Consider the following 14,628-nt stretch of genomic DNA (forward strand, 5'->3'; position numbering starts at 1 on the left):
GTGATTTATATGTGGGAATATTCCAGCCTATCTGCTTTTCTCACTGTGAGATTGAGGCATCACGTCTGTCCTTATTCTGTCCTTATTCCCATTTTGGTGAATGGCTGGCTGAGCAGCTTCAGAAAAGGTAACAAACCCAAGAGATGTGGGATGCTGATACAGCATCCCCAGTGTTTGGAGTGATGCTGCTGGGGGTGCCCAGCCTCAGGTGAGCATGGCAGTGACACCCTTGGAGTGGCTCTCTCCTGCCTGCCTGGGACCTTGTAGCCCCAGGGTATGAGTTACTACCAAAATTTAACTATCTCAGTTAAACTGTTAACTGTCTCAGCCTGGTCAACAAAGAAATAGCACTCTCTGCTCATAACTGGAGGGAGATATGGCTCTGCTTGGCTCCTTGAGAGCTGCCTAGAGTTTGTGCACAATTCCATATCCAAAGCCTCTCTTTTCCTGGTGCCTGACCACCAGGTGACAAGCAGAGGTACAAAATCCCTGTCCCCAGCCATCTGCAGAGAGAGGAGTTACCCAGGGACCAGCCCTGGCATTGCTCCCTGAAGCTCGTGGAAGTATCACTGCTTCCAGATGTCCTGCCTGTCCCCTGCATGTCCAGTCATGTTTATTAAACCTCTGCAGCATATTGGGATTGGGAATCAAAGGGATATAGCACAGTTTGGGGTCTGTGAATGGTTGCATAAATCTGGGCTGGGGAGATGGGAGCAAGGAGTGATAATGTGCTAAGCCACTGCAGGTGCTGGATCAACAGAGGGTGAAGCAGCCCCTTGCTGCCCTCCCACCAGCAGGCTCCTGCAGAGATGTGCAATTCAAGCAGCAGAGACCTGGGGGGGATTTGCTCCTGACTTGTGGCACCTCCTCTTGCCCTGGTTGGCAGCCACCATTGGATGTATTGCCTCATGCCAAACTTATTCATAGATGCTAATCCTCTGCAGCCAACCAGCTCGGTGTCGAGGACTTCCTTCCAGGAGCCAGATATGTCAGTACCATTATACATGTGGGTCTTGAGTGACTTGTGCAAGGGCAGGCAGCAAGCTTGTGGCTGAGCAGGTGTTGAAAACCAGCTCTCCCAAGCTTTGAGTTGGCAGCCTTTGCACCAGGAAATCCTTCATTTAACTTTCCACCGCAGCAGATGGGCTTGCATCAATGTAGGAGGGAAGTCGCCATGTGCTTGTGCATTTCTTCCTGTCCTTCTTCACCTCCTCACACTTCTCCCTGAAGGCATCTTCTCTCAGGGTAAGGAAATACTGTTTGGTGTCCAGGAGAGAGCAGAAAGGGAGCTGGATTGCCTCTGGCACCATGCACTGAAGAAAAGAATGGAATAGTTTTGGACAAGGTTCAAGGCAGGTCATGCAAGTTTGCAAAGGGCTTCTGCAGGGCTCCCTCACCAGCTCTTATCCATGAGAGCCTGTCAGGTGTAGCAGCAGGTTTCTCTGCCACTCCTCACATCTCTCTCCTTCAAAGCAGGAACAAACAGCCCTGGAACAGGCTGACCTTCGGCATAATTATTTCTGCTTTTTTTTCCCCCAAGTCAGGGGCACCTGAGTAAAAGCTGAGGAAAGCTAAAGCAACCTCAGCTTTTTGTCAGCTTTCCTTGCAACAGTGACAGGGCTGTTCTGCTCTTGGCATTAGGTAAGAAATCAGTGTTACCATGGGAGCAAACTCCCAAACAGGTGGCGATCACACACATATTAACCTGAACCAGTGCAGGAGGCACCATGTCCCCCCGCGGATCCACCAAGGGTAGAGGAGATCTCATTACTCTTTGTTTGTGCTCAGAGTGTGGCTGTCCAGAGGATGGTGCCCAAATAGATAAGGCTCTAGGCACAGATGTCCAGTTTGATTATTCCTTTCCTTTTGCAACAAACCATATGGTACTGTGGGCAGCACAGATATCTGGCAATCAAAATTCCTGGGCTCCCTCCCTGACTCCGCCATTCGCTCCTTTAATTTTCAAAGCGGTTTTCATGCATCAGCAAAACTTGCTGCCTTGAACCTCCCCACCCCCTTAAAACAAGAGCTCCCCCACATCACTGGAGGTGCTTTTAAATATAGTCACCATGTCTTGCTTTGCTATCGCAAAATTAGGTGCACTTAATGCTGCTAAACTACTTTGCCACCAACAGATAAAAGGCACTACAGACAGGTTGCTAATCAGTTTGATTAAGTAAAGCACCTAAAGTTTGCCACTGGTGCTGGACGATTGCAGGCTGATCCATCTCTAACCCGCAGGAGTAAGATGAATTAGGCACGATAAGCATTGTTTGGTTTCTGGTGCGTCAACCAGTGAGTGAAATGACTCGGTGTTTATATGCCAGGTCACAGAGAAAAGTTTCTGGTGATTGGAAATGATTAGGCACACTGATTAATGCTTCCAGTGCTCTTTGATCCAGAGCTGCCAGTTGGAATGAGTCTTGCTGCACGGAGACATCCCAACTGCCTGGTAACAAAAGTGCAGGGGGTACAAAAATGGACTGAAAAAATGCGGGTGGGGATGGGAAGGCTCTGCTGTAAGATATGCTCTTTTTCCATGGGGCTCCAGGCTCGCATTCTTTGAACCATCCTCTTATTCCTGGAAGTCAAGGCAGTTTGTTACTCATATTGTGCTTGTCAGGTTTATTCATTTTAAAGAAAATGTTCAGGAAGATTGCCAAGTCATCTGAACTTCCAGCACTGATAAGGACCTCAGGGTCTGCTAAGTTAAGAAGACAACATCCCAAGTCCAAGAAAAGCTTTAGAATAAAGCACTTTCTGAGTAGTCTCAGCTCTTGTGAAACAGTTATTTCTCTCAGTGTGCAGGTGGCATCTCCTTGTGATGGATGTTCCTTCTTTCAGCCATAGGAATCCCCATTATTAACCTTCAATTAGAATACCTCCCTTTTATCATAGGTGAAATACTTGAAATAATTTCCTATGACAAGACACAGGAAGATTTGCTTGAGTAAGAGGTAGATTCCCCAACATTTCTTACCATTCCCATACCAGCACACAATTTGTTTTCATTATTTTGTGTCTCCTTCATGCTTTGGGTTCTGAGGTTGAATCTTGAACCAGCTGGGGACACGAACATGGCTGCATTGCCCACTACATTTTCTTTACAGCCAGGACTGCATTGTTTTTCATGCTCGCTGTCACACCTGTCTATCCACACTTGATCCTTATGGGGTGGTGTCCTTTTTTGTGTGATTTGTGTATATCAGGATGAGATTTCAATAAAAATCAAGCATAACCTGTTGGCAGGTGATGCATGGTCACTCAAAAGAGCTCTGGAAAATTAGGAGTGAAGACTCAAGAATGTCTGGGTGTACCACAGAGCTGAATTGTGGGTGTCCACACCCAAGGGCATTAAGCCATTCCCAAATCACTGTCTGCTCTCTGTTTTAGGAGAGCCCATACCAATTTACCTCAGAATTCTTCTACTGTAAACCCAGGTGGTTCAGCAGCTGCAGCTGCTTTTGTTCAGGGAAGGGAGGAGACAGGAGCTGGGGCTGCCCCCTCCTCAGGCTACCCAAGGACATCCCTGGTGCTCCTGGCCAGCTCTGTGCTGGCCACCTCTGAAAGCCCTGCCTGAGCCCTGAGCATTCTGGCCATCCCACATTTCTCTTTGCTTGTGTTTGTGCTGCAGACTCCTGATTTTACAAAACATGGGAAAATTTTCGAGATACTGGAAGTGTTCAGGAGCTGAGAAACCAGTGGATGAAAACTGGTGCCCCCTGGGGATGTAGGTCAGTGTAAGGAGGAAATTCTATCACTTTTTTAACCAAACTTCGGTTTCTTTGGGTATGTCTATGTTTTCCATGTTTTGCCAAGCACAAGAGCTTGCAGAGAGCAGCATTGACACTTCTTTGACATGGGAGGCCCATGTCCCATGTTCCACTTAAGTCAATTGCCTGCAGAGTCACCTGGCCAGGCACCTTCCCACCACCATTTCACATATCCAGAGATTATCTGTGCCTTCCCTGTGCTCATAGGCCTGGGACCACAGCTGGTCCCCATACAGAGCCTCTGCTCTACAATAGCACATGAACTCACCCCAGGCTGGGCTGGCGGCCTTGGGATTTCTCCTCTGCTCAGCTGTTTTCACAAAATGCATTGAAATCTTACCATGTTAGCTTACCATGTCAGTTCTCTGACATGTTTGATTCCTTCCAGCCAATGTATTCAGCAGAGGGAGGATGGACAGACAGTGAATTCCTGGATATTTTTATGTGGGAAGTTGGTATAAATATGAGTATACATCAGTTTCCTGCCTTTGTGAAGTTGTGCTTCATACCTGCTTTCAAGCCTGTGTTGTCTTCCTGTGCACGGTCTGAATCAGTTAATATCTAATTGCAGATCATTTTCATAAAAATAGGTGCCTACTCTGCTTGTTTTCCAATTTCCAGGTGGCTCCATGGTAGCTGCTTGGCTGCTGCCTGCCCTCCTTCTAATGTTCCTGTTTTCCTCCCCAGCTTGTGTGGCTGCCCTGGCATGTTGCTGGGACTGGGAGCAGTGACGCAGGGTCTCCTGGAAGCCTGTGGATGGGCCAAGTAAAACACAGCTGGGCATCATCCCAAGTACCTCAAAGTACTGCTGCACCGAGTAGGTTCCCATTGTCTCAGACATCTCATTGTACTTAATAGCAATGGAGGTGTCTGTGTCACCCTCATTACAGCAAGCTAGTGGCTGGGGCCATGAAAGGGAAGAGTTTGGGGTTAGACACGACTCCAACTCCTTCAGGTAGGAATTGCTGCTTATCAGAAGCAATTTTGGAAAGGTATTTCATGTGTGGCTTCCATTCTGGAGACAGTTTCACACTGGCGGAAGCCATCCCAGGGGTGTGTGACAGCACTTGGTGGCCCCGACACTTCCCCAGCCACATGCCCCTGGCACTGCTCCAGCTCATTGCCAGCCTACCTGCTGCCTTGCCTGCCTGCCACATGCAAGACAAGAAAATGTTGGCATGACTGATAAACCCATCCTCCTTATCACGTTCATCTTGGTTTGGATCCTAGCAGGGAGGCAGTGGGTGGGATGATGAGTTCAAAGGTGGCTGGCCAAAAAGTTAGACAGCTCAATCATTTGCCTTGTTATTGCTACCACAGTTAACCCTTTGGCTGCTGGCCCTGGAGGAGGGTATCTGTGAGGCTCTGTTCATCTCTTGGGCTCATGGCTCAAGCCATGACAGGTGTTTCTGTTAGGTGAGACCTTTGGTTGCAGCCAGTTTTGCCTTTATTGGTAGCAGTTTCTTACTGGGAGTTGCTGCTCCCAGTAAGAGGCTGGGCCATGCATGCCTGACCATGCTCAGGAGGTGAAGGGCAGGGCTCATGCTTCAGGCTGGCATGACGTGCAGCATAAAACAAAACTGTAGTTGGGGAGGCATGGCCAGCAAGAAGCATGAGACTCACAGCCCCTCTGGGCAGGGTTAGACTGGGCAGACACCTGGCAGAGAGAGTGTCTGCCAGGTGTCCAGGTTAGGGTGCAACCCAGGGCATTTAAAGTCTGGGTGTGTGAGAGCTGGAGCTGCTTGAATTAGTTAGAGATCTTAAAGATCTTTGTATGTTGGACATCCACGGAAAGAAATAGCTGTTGGATCCTTACTGCTCTCTATTCCAAATTGAAAAGCTCAGGACAATTTTTTCCCCATGACATAAACACATAGCAAAGTATGTGTTTATGGAAAGTTAGGAAAGTTGAGAAGTTATGGGAAGGAATCACAGAAACAGAGACAAGACTAGGTTAGAAGGGACCTTCTGACACCATCTCATCCAACTTTCCATTAAAAACAGGGTCTTAGATTAGGTTAGCTGAGGCCAAATCAATTTACACTTTTCTTATTTCTAGTGAGAAAGATTCTGCTCTCTTCAGGCAACTGACCCTGATGTTGCTCTCACAGAAAAAAGTTTTTTGATACTCACATGGATCTTCCCTAGAACTTCCCTAGAAGCCAGTTTTGCCCATTGCTTTTTCTCCTATAATAGGGCATCCTTGTGAAGAGATGTGTCTCCTCCAGAACTACTTTTTAGGTATTGAAAGGCAGTGATTTGATTTCTTCACACTAAGCCTTCCCTGCTGAAGTCTGAGCAAGCAAAGTTCATTTATTTGTAAAGTTCTCCACTCCCCTAATCTTTTTGGTCCCCTCTGGACCATCTCCAGGCTTTCAATGTCCCTTGAACTGGGAAGAAAGAAACTGAACAGTGTGTTCCAGGTATGGCCTAACAGGTGCTGAGCTGAGTAGAAAGATCACATCTCTTAATTTACCAGCAATAGTATCACTAACTCAGCCCAGGATGCTGTTGGCCATCATTGCTGCCAGGATACTTGGCTGGCTCGTGTTCCTCTTGCTGCCTGCCAAGACACCCTGTGCCTTTTCAGCAGAGCAACTGTCCAGCCAGCCAGTGCCCAGCTGGTGCTCCTGCTTGGGATTATTCCATCCCAGGTTCAGGACTTGACATTTATCTCTGCTGAACCTCATGTTAAACTTCATTCTTGTTGGCAAACCTTGACAGCTCATTGAGGTCTCTATATGGTGATTTTTCCTTCCAGCGCTGCTACCTCTCACCCAACTTAGGCTCATCCACAAATTTGGTGACAGTGCATTTAGGCCTACCTTCCAGACCACTTAAAAGATGAATTGCATTGACTTCAGAAGAAATTAATTTGTGCCCAGCTGCAAGCATGACTTTGAGCCTTTTAACTTTTGAGCCTCTGAACTCAACAGTTTAGTAAGTTCCTCAGCCATTTGTGTTTCATCTGCCCAGACCGTATCTTTCTGACTTGTCAAGAAGGATTTTGAAGGAGATTGTGTCAAACACTTTGTGAAAAGCAAGTTGATGATGATATCCACTACTTTCCTTTCATCCACTGAGCACGATTTTTGATCAAACAGGATTGACCCTTCAGTTTGTCCATGCTGGCGTTTCACGTTCAGGTTCTTGAAATGTGTTTGCATGGAAATAGCTTTTTTAAGGACCTGTTCCATGGTTCTCTCAGGAACTGAAACAAGGCTGACTGGTCTGCAGTTTCCTGGATCTTCCTTCGGGCTCTTTCTGTAGGTAGACATAGTTTCCAGACTGGAAGATATCTCTCCACAAACCTGTTTACTCTTTTGTTTTTCACTTCCCCATCATGGGGAAATAATGTGTTTGACCCCAGAAAAATGGCTTAAAGCACTATGGATGCCAACATGCATCAAACAGAAGATCCTTGTGTGTGTTGATACCAGTGCAAATTAGTCAAACAGAACAAAATCTGGCCTGGAAAGGACAAGAGTTTATGGTGACATTGGGTCATCACCTAAATTCTAAAGGTGCTCTTGTTGGTGGTGAAATAATCCTGTCTGCAGATCTAGGTGAATTAAAGTGCAGTTCTCTGTAGCTTGAGCTAACTTTAATACTAGTCCTCCAAGTTTCATTTAGCAGGGACTGGTCTTTGGTCTTGCATGCATTCAGCAGTCAGGATTTTGGCCTCTCTGCCAGTAGCTGTAAGCCAGCTCTCTCCAAGGAGTGAGCTTGGTTTCAGGCACTGTTGTGATATTGCATGCAGCTGATTGGTACCATGATGATGGGGTCCTTAGATTGAGTTGTCACCTTGTGAGATGCAGCTAGAGTTCTTTTAGGTGAAAGGTATGTGTAAAGCTTGCAGAGACCAGAGCAATAAGTGGTCTAGCTTTGGACTAATATATTGATATCAATAATTATATATATCCACATATACATTGTTTTAGTCAATGCAGTTATTTGGCACGATTACCCCAAAATACAGCAACATGCACACTCTTGTGTGCATTTTAATAATCACCACATTAAATAGGAAATACCTTCTCGCCAATGCCAAAGGATGGGTTTTTCTGCTTCAGCTCAACAAGTGCCCAAATCCTTCATATATCAGCTGTTGGTGGCTCACAGTCTGGCTTCTGAGAAGAGCAAGAGGAGGATAGCAAGGGCTGAATGGGAAATTGTTGAAAGACCAGGAAGGTTCATGTGAGGCCTCTGAATGGGACTGTTCTCCCAGGTAGTGATTTGTTAACATTCAGCTGCACATGGGTGTCCTTCTTCTGCACCAATGGATTCAAATTTTAAGGTGTAATTGTAATTACAATTGTAAGGCAATTGACATGACATTGCTTAGCACTGTTGTTCATATTCACAGAGCAGGTAGCTAAGTGTCTTCCCTTTAGGAGGGTGGAAGCCCAGCATCCACCCAGACTCTGTTAATACCAACCCCAAGTTATTTCAAGATGCTAAGAAGGAAAGTGTTCTTTTATTCGTATTTTTTCCGTTCTATTTTCTTTTTTTTTTTCTTTTTTTTCCCTCCTCACTAGAATTACCTGTTTCTGGTCTGTCTGGAAAGGGTCAATAGAAAACAAGATTCCATTGGAACATTGAGACATGTCATTGCAGCACCCATGGTCAGTGCTATGTGAGTGTTCATTAATAGACATCTGAGTCTAAATAAACATGCAGAATGTCTGGTTTTGACCAAGCAAGAAGTGGCAGCTGTTTGCACTGGTGTTTCCCCCATGCTGTGGGCTACCTGCTGGCTTTGCAGAGGTGGAACATTGGGGTGTCATTTGCCTGAAGCACTTTGTCATGCCCTCCCACAAGCCCTCCTTCCCTCTGTCTGGCTGCTTGAAGGTTTTCAATGAAAGGTCCTGTTCACACATGCAGCAGCCCAAATTATCTCTAAATAAACCAGTGTATGTGGAGAGTAATTCATGAGAACTTCCAGCACGATGATAAATGGCAGGCAGGGCCAGTGCATACAAGGTGGCCCCTCAGGCATGTGTCTCAATCAAGTTGTGCAGAGATACTGTAGAAGGGTGTGGAAACATGACCTTAAAATAAGAGCTGTGTCTTTTGGAGCTTTAGAGACCAGATTATGAGTGACAGACATGCAGTATTTGATCTGTCACCTCTTGTCTAACATTTTATTTCCAGAACTTGACACATACTTCAAGTTTTACCCCCTGTTCCTCCCCATGTTTGCTTCCTGAAAAAACAACAGTCGCTGTAGCCCCTTAAAGACACCTTAAACAGCCAGGTGTAATAAATAATTACAATTTGAAAAGTTTATATACTGACCAGCTGTTTTCCAGCCCCTGCTGACAACATTCTGGAAGTGCAGTTGAGCTTTGCCTTAGCAGATGCTATTCTTCTGTGATGACCAAGAGAGAGAGAGGAAAAGTCTGCAAATGCAAGAGCTGTAGGAGGTTATGGCCAGGTTTATCCCAGCAGGTTAAACAGGGACAAGGCATAACCCTGGACGCTGGTGTATACCTGTCCATTCTGTAAGCTGTTAGCACAGCTCCAGCCCCAGCTAGAGCTTCTCCAGACAGTGCCTGGGCACCATCTGTGGATGCACACTGGCTAGAGGCCATCACCAGTAGTAATTAGGCAGCAGGCACCTTGTTCTGGGGATGTGAAAGGGCTTGGCTGTCTGGATATAAGCAGTTGGGTAGTTGGTTCTGGTGCCAAGGGATGGAACCAACTTGTCTTATTTACATGTATGGACAAGATGAAGGTTTTGGAATATAGCAGACTCAGTGGTGAGGTAGAACAGATGTGAATTTTGCAATTTCTATTAAACTTTGAAGTACTGCTTTCAGATACTGTCTCTCTTGAAAATCCTGTGCTTGCTAAATTTCTATTACTGCTCTCACGTGGCAAGGAAGGGAAGAAAACCTTGGACTTCAGATAGCAGACATAAAATAATGTGGAAGAAATGTTAAATGAAGGGAGGAGTTTTGTTCTGGTCCACAGACAAACTATAGGAGATTCATGGATCGCTGATGATACAATTAGAAAGTGTGGTGTATCTTCCTATTTGTGAGAAGAGGAAGAAGGAACAGAAGGAAAGACAGGTCAAAACTATGAGAACATTAAACAAAAATAGTATGCAACCTGATGTGCAGTGTCTTGCTTGTCACGTAGTGGTGTCTGTGCTATGTCTGTACACATCTGTACTAGTGTCTGTTTTATTATTGGGAATAATAAAAGGCATCCACTGTAGTCAAACTGGTCATGCTTGTTGTTGAAAAAATTACTATTTTTCTGCCCCTAAAATTCCAGCTGAAATTGATCTGATTCAATGCTGTAAAGCTCATCCTTCATAAACCAGTAGTCCTGGAATCCAACACAGATGAATTATAGATGAAATGTATTTTTGCCCATTATGTCAATTCATTGCCTGTTCTGGGAAACCCAAAATTGAACACAATGCTCCAGATGCAATCTCACAAATGTCAGACAAATGGGAATTAAAACTTCTTTAACTTACACAGTTGTCTCACCATAGAAAGTAGCCTGGTTGGTCAGCCAAGAGATCAACAGCACTCTGCTCGTCTACACCGACATGATGGGTTATCTCCAGAGGAGCTGGCATGTCTTTGGCTAAGGCACTAAGATAAGAAATGTGCCTGGCTTGAAAAGTAGAAGGTGGACCTTGGTCCTGCCTGTTTGTACCACACTGATGTATCTTCGTGTCCTGATGAAATGGAGTCCCATGAGCATAAGACACATGGTCTAAACAAAGAAGGAGGCAACAGGGATTATTTTGGTATCTCAGAGGGCTTAGGGTACAGAATGGTTCTTTCCTGAATGTTCTTTCAACCTATTTCTGTGTTCATTCAGTTTTTTGAATCTCCTGCTTTTTAATAAAACCAGACCTGAAGTGACATGTAACTTGACTGAGGTGCTGTGCTGTGGCTGAACCGCTCTGGTTAGCAGAGCTGCAAAAGTGTTTGCAAAATGTTTGCAGGATGGTAAAGTGAAGAACCAGGTGAATAAATGAGTAGCCCTAAACTGCTGAAAATGAAAGCTCTGTGATGGATTGACGGGCTGGGGGAAAAATCCCCCCTCTCCTTGCCTTGCATCCTCTCAGCCCCTATCCTTTCATTATGCTCACCAGGGTGGGTGAAGGGGATCCTTACAGGGGGAATTACAAAGCTCTTGTCCTGTTCCCAAATGTGCAACTGAGCAACCCGAGTGCCTCTCCTCTCAGGCTGGGAGGTCTGAGCACTGCCAAAAGCTTCTGGCCCCCTCTGCCAGCCTGATGCTTTGAAAGAATATCGTTGGCTCCATGACACTGCGGGTCTGTTGACTTGTGTTTGTATGTTTGTGCTGGGATGTGTGCACAACTCAAAAGCAGGTCTGAGGTTAGGTAAAGCCCCTTCCTTGGTGGGGAACCTTGATCAACATGTCACAGAACGTGACAACTTCCATAATGGTTTTTAAAAAATGTGTACAGGGTTAGCTGCCAGCTTCCAGGGAGGGATATGTGTAACCACTTGAAATATTCAACTTCTGAGCTCTGCCATCTTCTCCACAGCAATTTTGAAGACTTTGTTTGATTTCTCTATGCCAGCCAGTTACTGTACTATTTATCTGACCTCTTTGAGTTTCATGTGGCTTACTGAAGGGTTTCATGTCAGAGACTTAATATAGGCTTTAGTGTTCTGATTTTTTTGCTAGTGTTCTAATTGAAAAAGAATTGTTGGCTTTTAAAGAATTTTATATTATTTCTGTCTCTATTTATGTCTCTCTTTATGGGCAGATATTTAATACTTTTGAAAATTTACTCCTTTTATCATGTCTTAATTCAGGCATCTAAAACTATGGCCCACTTTGAATTTAGGCCAGACAGCCCTGCCATGACATGACACGGTTTTCTCTTGGTTGGGCACACAACTTAACTCAGCAAAGATGAGTTCGGACGTTAGTGTGATAAAAAGATACCTAGGCTGCAAGGATGTAACAAAATTTTGTCCTATGTACATTACTTGTAGCATACTCTTATGTCCCTCCAAGACAGGGGATGTGAATTGTGCTCTTTATGAAAAGCCTGTATAAGCATTAAATGTTGTAAATAAAAAGATGGTTGGGAATGATTTTGCAGTCATTATGGACTTCTATTTCAAGAGCAATGTGACTCCTAGGGTCAGTAATAAAAACCAGAGTAGGCCTACTTTTCACATGCACTCATAAACGAGTATTGGAGTATTACATGAAAAGAGGAATACTTACAATGCACAAAGAAAGATTTTATTAGAGAGGCAGAAACCCAGAATGATACCATAACCTGCCCACTACCTTCTAAGGTCACAGTCACCTCTTCTGCCAATATTGGAGTCATTTGCCACCAATCTCATTTGCTAGATACTTTTCAGTGATGTACTTCTGCTATACATCCTGAAAAAGTTAAATGTTAAACTGGTTCTCCCATCCCCTCTGGACCTCACTGCAAATGAGAAATGAGAATCAGGTGAAGGCTTATGAAAACAACTATTTTTGGCTTAGCCCTGATAGGACAAAAATTCTGTTGTTCTGCTCTGATATTGTCAGTGTGACTCATCTATAGAGGACTTTCTGGCCCATTTTCTTTAAAAATGTGCTCTATCCAGAGAACTGACTTGGACTTTCTAAAACTGGAAACACTGAAGAAGAACAGTTTGCCCGTTTGTTGAATGTTGGTTAACACTTTCTATACCACCTGCCCTCAAAAGGTAGAATATGTGCTGTCTTATGCAGGAAGGTGCTTTCAACCAGAAATGTGTTTTTATGGACTTTTTTTTCCTTTTTTCCAGGTGGATGGGGATTATGGAGAGATCAGGTTTAAGGCTGTTGTGGAGACTTAGTTCAGGTATTCTCAGAGACTGAATAGCTGATGGCTGCTTCAGCATGGGAAGAATGGTCAAGACTGGATAATGCCACTCTGAACCTCATCTGGCCTCTGGTGGTACCTTGCAAGCCTTGGGTTTCAGAGGATTTTCCTGGTCTTTGAGATTCCCAAAGCAGGAGGGCTGCTGCTGAGCTTTGAGGGTGCCATCACTGACAGAAATGTGATGCTCAGCAAGAACCTGGAGATATTTCCTCCTTTAGTCCCTTGTTGTCTAGGATGCAGAAATGCCACTTTTCCCCAAACTGGGAAAATGTTTACTTCAGTCACTCAAATACCAGAAAACAATGCATTGGAGAGCAAGGATTGGGGGGAGCTCAGTCTTGCCATCCTCCCAGCAAGGATATGTCCCTTCCTTTTCACTTGTGTGTTTTCCCTGAAGCTACAAACTCAGGTTGCAGTTGGATAGGTGCTTACTTAGTGTAACATTGAATATTCCCTCGTTCAAGGGCTTTAAGTACTACATTGAATTAGGACTTTAGAAAGGTAAAATCCAAGCTCCCTTTGCCAAGAGGAACTTCCATTCATAGAGTCAGGAAGTGATCTGACATGGACATTGATGACCTACTTTGTTATCTGTATGTGAAATCTGGCTCTGCTGAAACCAGTGGCAAAACTGCCATTGATTTTAAGAGTTCTGAATTTCATTTTCAGTATGTTTATTTGCATTACTTTTTTTCCTATAATGTTTGATATGTAGGCATAGAGGTCAGGGGGAAAATAATGATATGATTGAGACACACTTTCCATTATGGTAACTGTGGGAAGATACATTCAGAGTTTTGCCCGGCACTTTTAAATGCTTTTAATTTTTTCCTACCTGCCATGCTTCAGCCTTCCAGGTTAAACTTGTGTATGAATGGCAGGTCTTATTATTTTGAGTGTTCTCTGTTTTTCTTCATTATTTAGATACCAAACTTGCAAAACATTCCTCTTAGCAGGGCAATTCATCCTCTACTGGATCTTAATGAGACCAGTGCTTCCTTTCCTGGGAAAGTATGTGCCTCTGGTGAGAGAAGCCCACCTTCCACAAACCACAGCTAGAGCTTGTTTTTTCACTGAAGCACAAAGCACACAGCCACTTGCAAATGTCAGTTTTCTTAGCATGAAGCAAATATACATTTTGTAAATGTGGGACAGACATGTTTTGATGTGGGTCTTGAACAGGGCTTCAGTATAGAGATAGCTCATCTTTAATTTATAGTTACATGCAATTGAACATTCCAGGAAAAAGCCATGTTGTGGTTCTTGGGCCAGGGAAGAAGGAGGAGGAGGAAAAAACCTTCTATCCTAAACAGTAAGAGATAGGACAGGCAGAACAGATCTATGTTCCCTAAATGAAAACTTAGTAAAGAGGTCTTAAAATGTTTCTCATTATTAAAATCACTGAGAGATTTGTGCTAAAACTCTTTCAGGTATCAGCTCTTATTTCTCTGGGAAAAAAAGAAACACTCCTTTTTTTTTTTGCTACCTCTGTTGTCGCAAGCAAATTTAGTTAAATTCATTTGGCAGCCAGTCAGTCACCAGTGGTGCTCCCCAGGGTTCAGTACTGGGGCCAGTTCTGCTTAACCTCTTTATCAATGATATTGATGAGGGCATGGAGGGCACCCAGTAAGTTGTGGACAACATGAAGCTGGATGGGACTGTTGATCTGCCAGAGGGTGGGAGGGCTCTGCAGAGGGATCTGAGCAGGCTGGGTTGATGGGCTGAGGCCAGTTGTGTGAGGTTCAACAAGGCCAGGTGCCAGGTCCTGCACTTGGGTCACAACAACCCCATGCAGTGACAGAGGGTAGGGGCAGAATGGCTGGAAAGCTGCCCAGAGGAAAAGGATCTCTGATCAGCAGTGGCTGAACAGGAGCCAGAGTGTGCCCAGGTGGCCAAGAAGGCCAATGGTGCCTGGTCTGCATCCAAAAGAGTGTGGCCAGCAGGACCAGGGCAGTGACTGTTCCCCTGTGCTGGGCACTG

The sequence above is a fragment of the Agelaius tricolor genome, unplaced genomic scaffold, assembly GCF_023055355.1.
Source record: "Agelaius tricolor isolate 1412-34295 unplaced genomic scaffold, bAgeTri1.0.p SCAF_2, whole genome shotgun sequence".
Taxonomy (NCBI): domain Eukaryota; kingdom Metazoa; phylum Chordata; class Aves; order Passeriformes; family Icteridae; genus Agelaius; species Agelaius tricolor.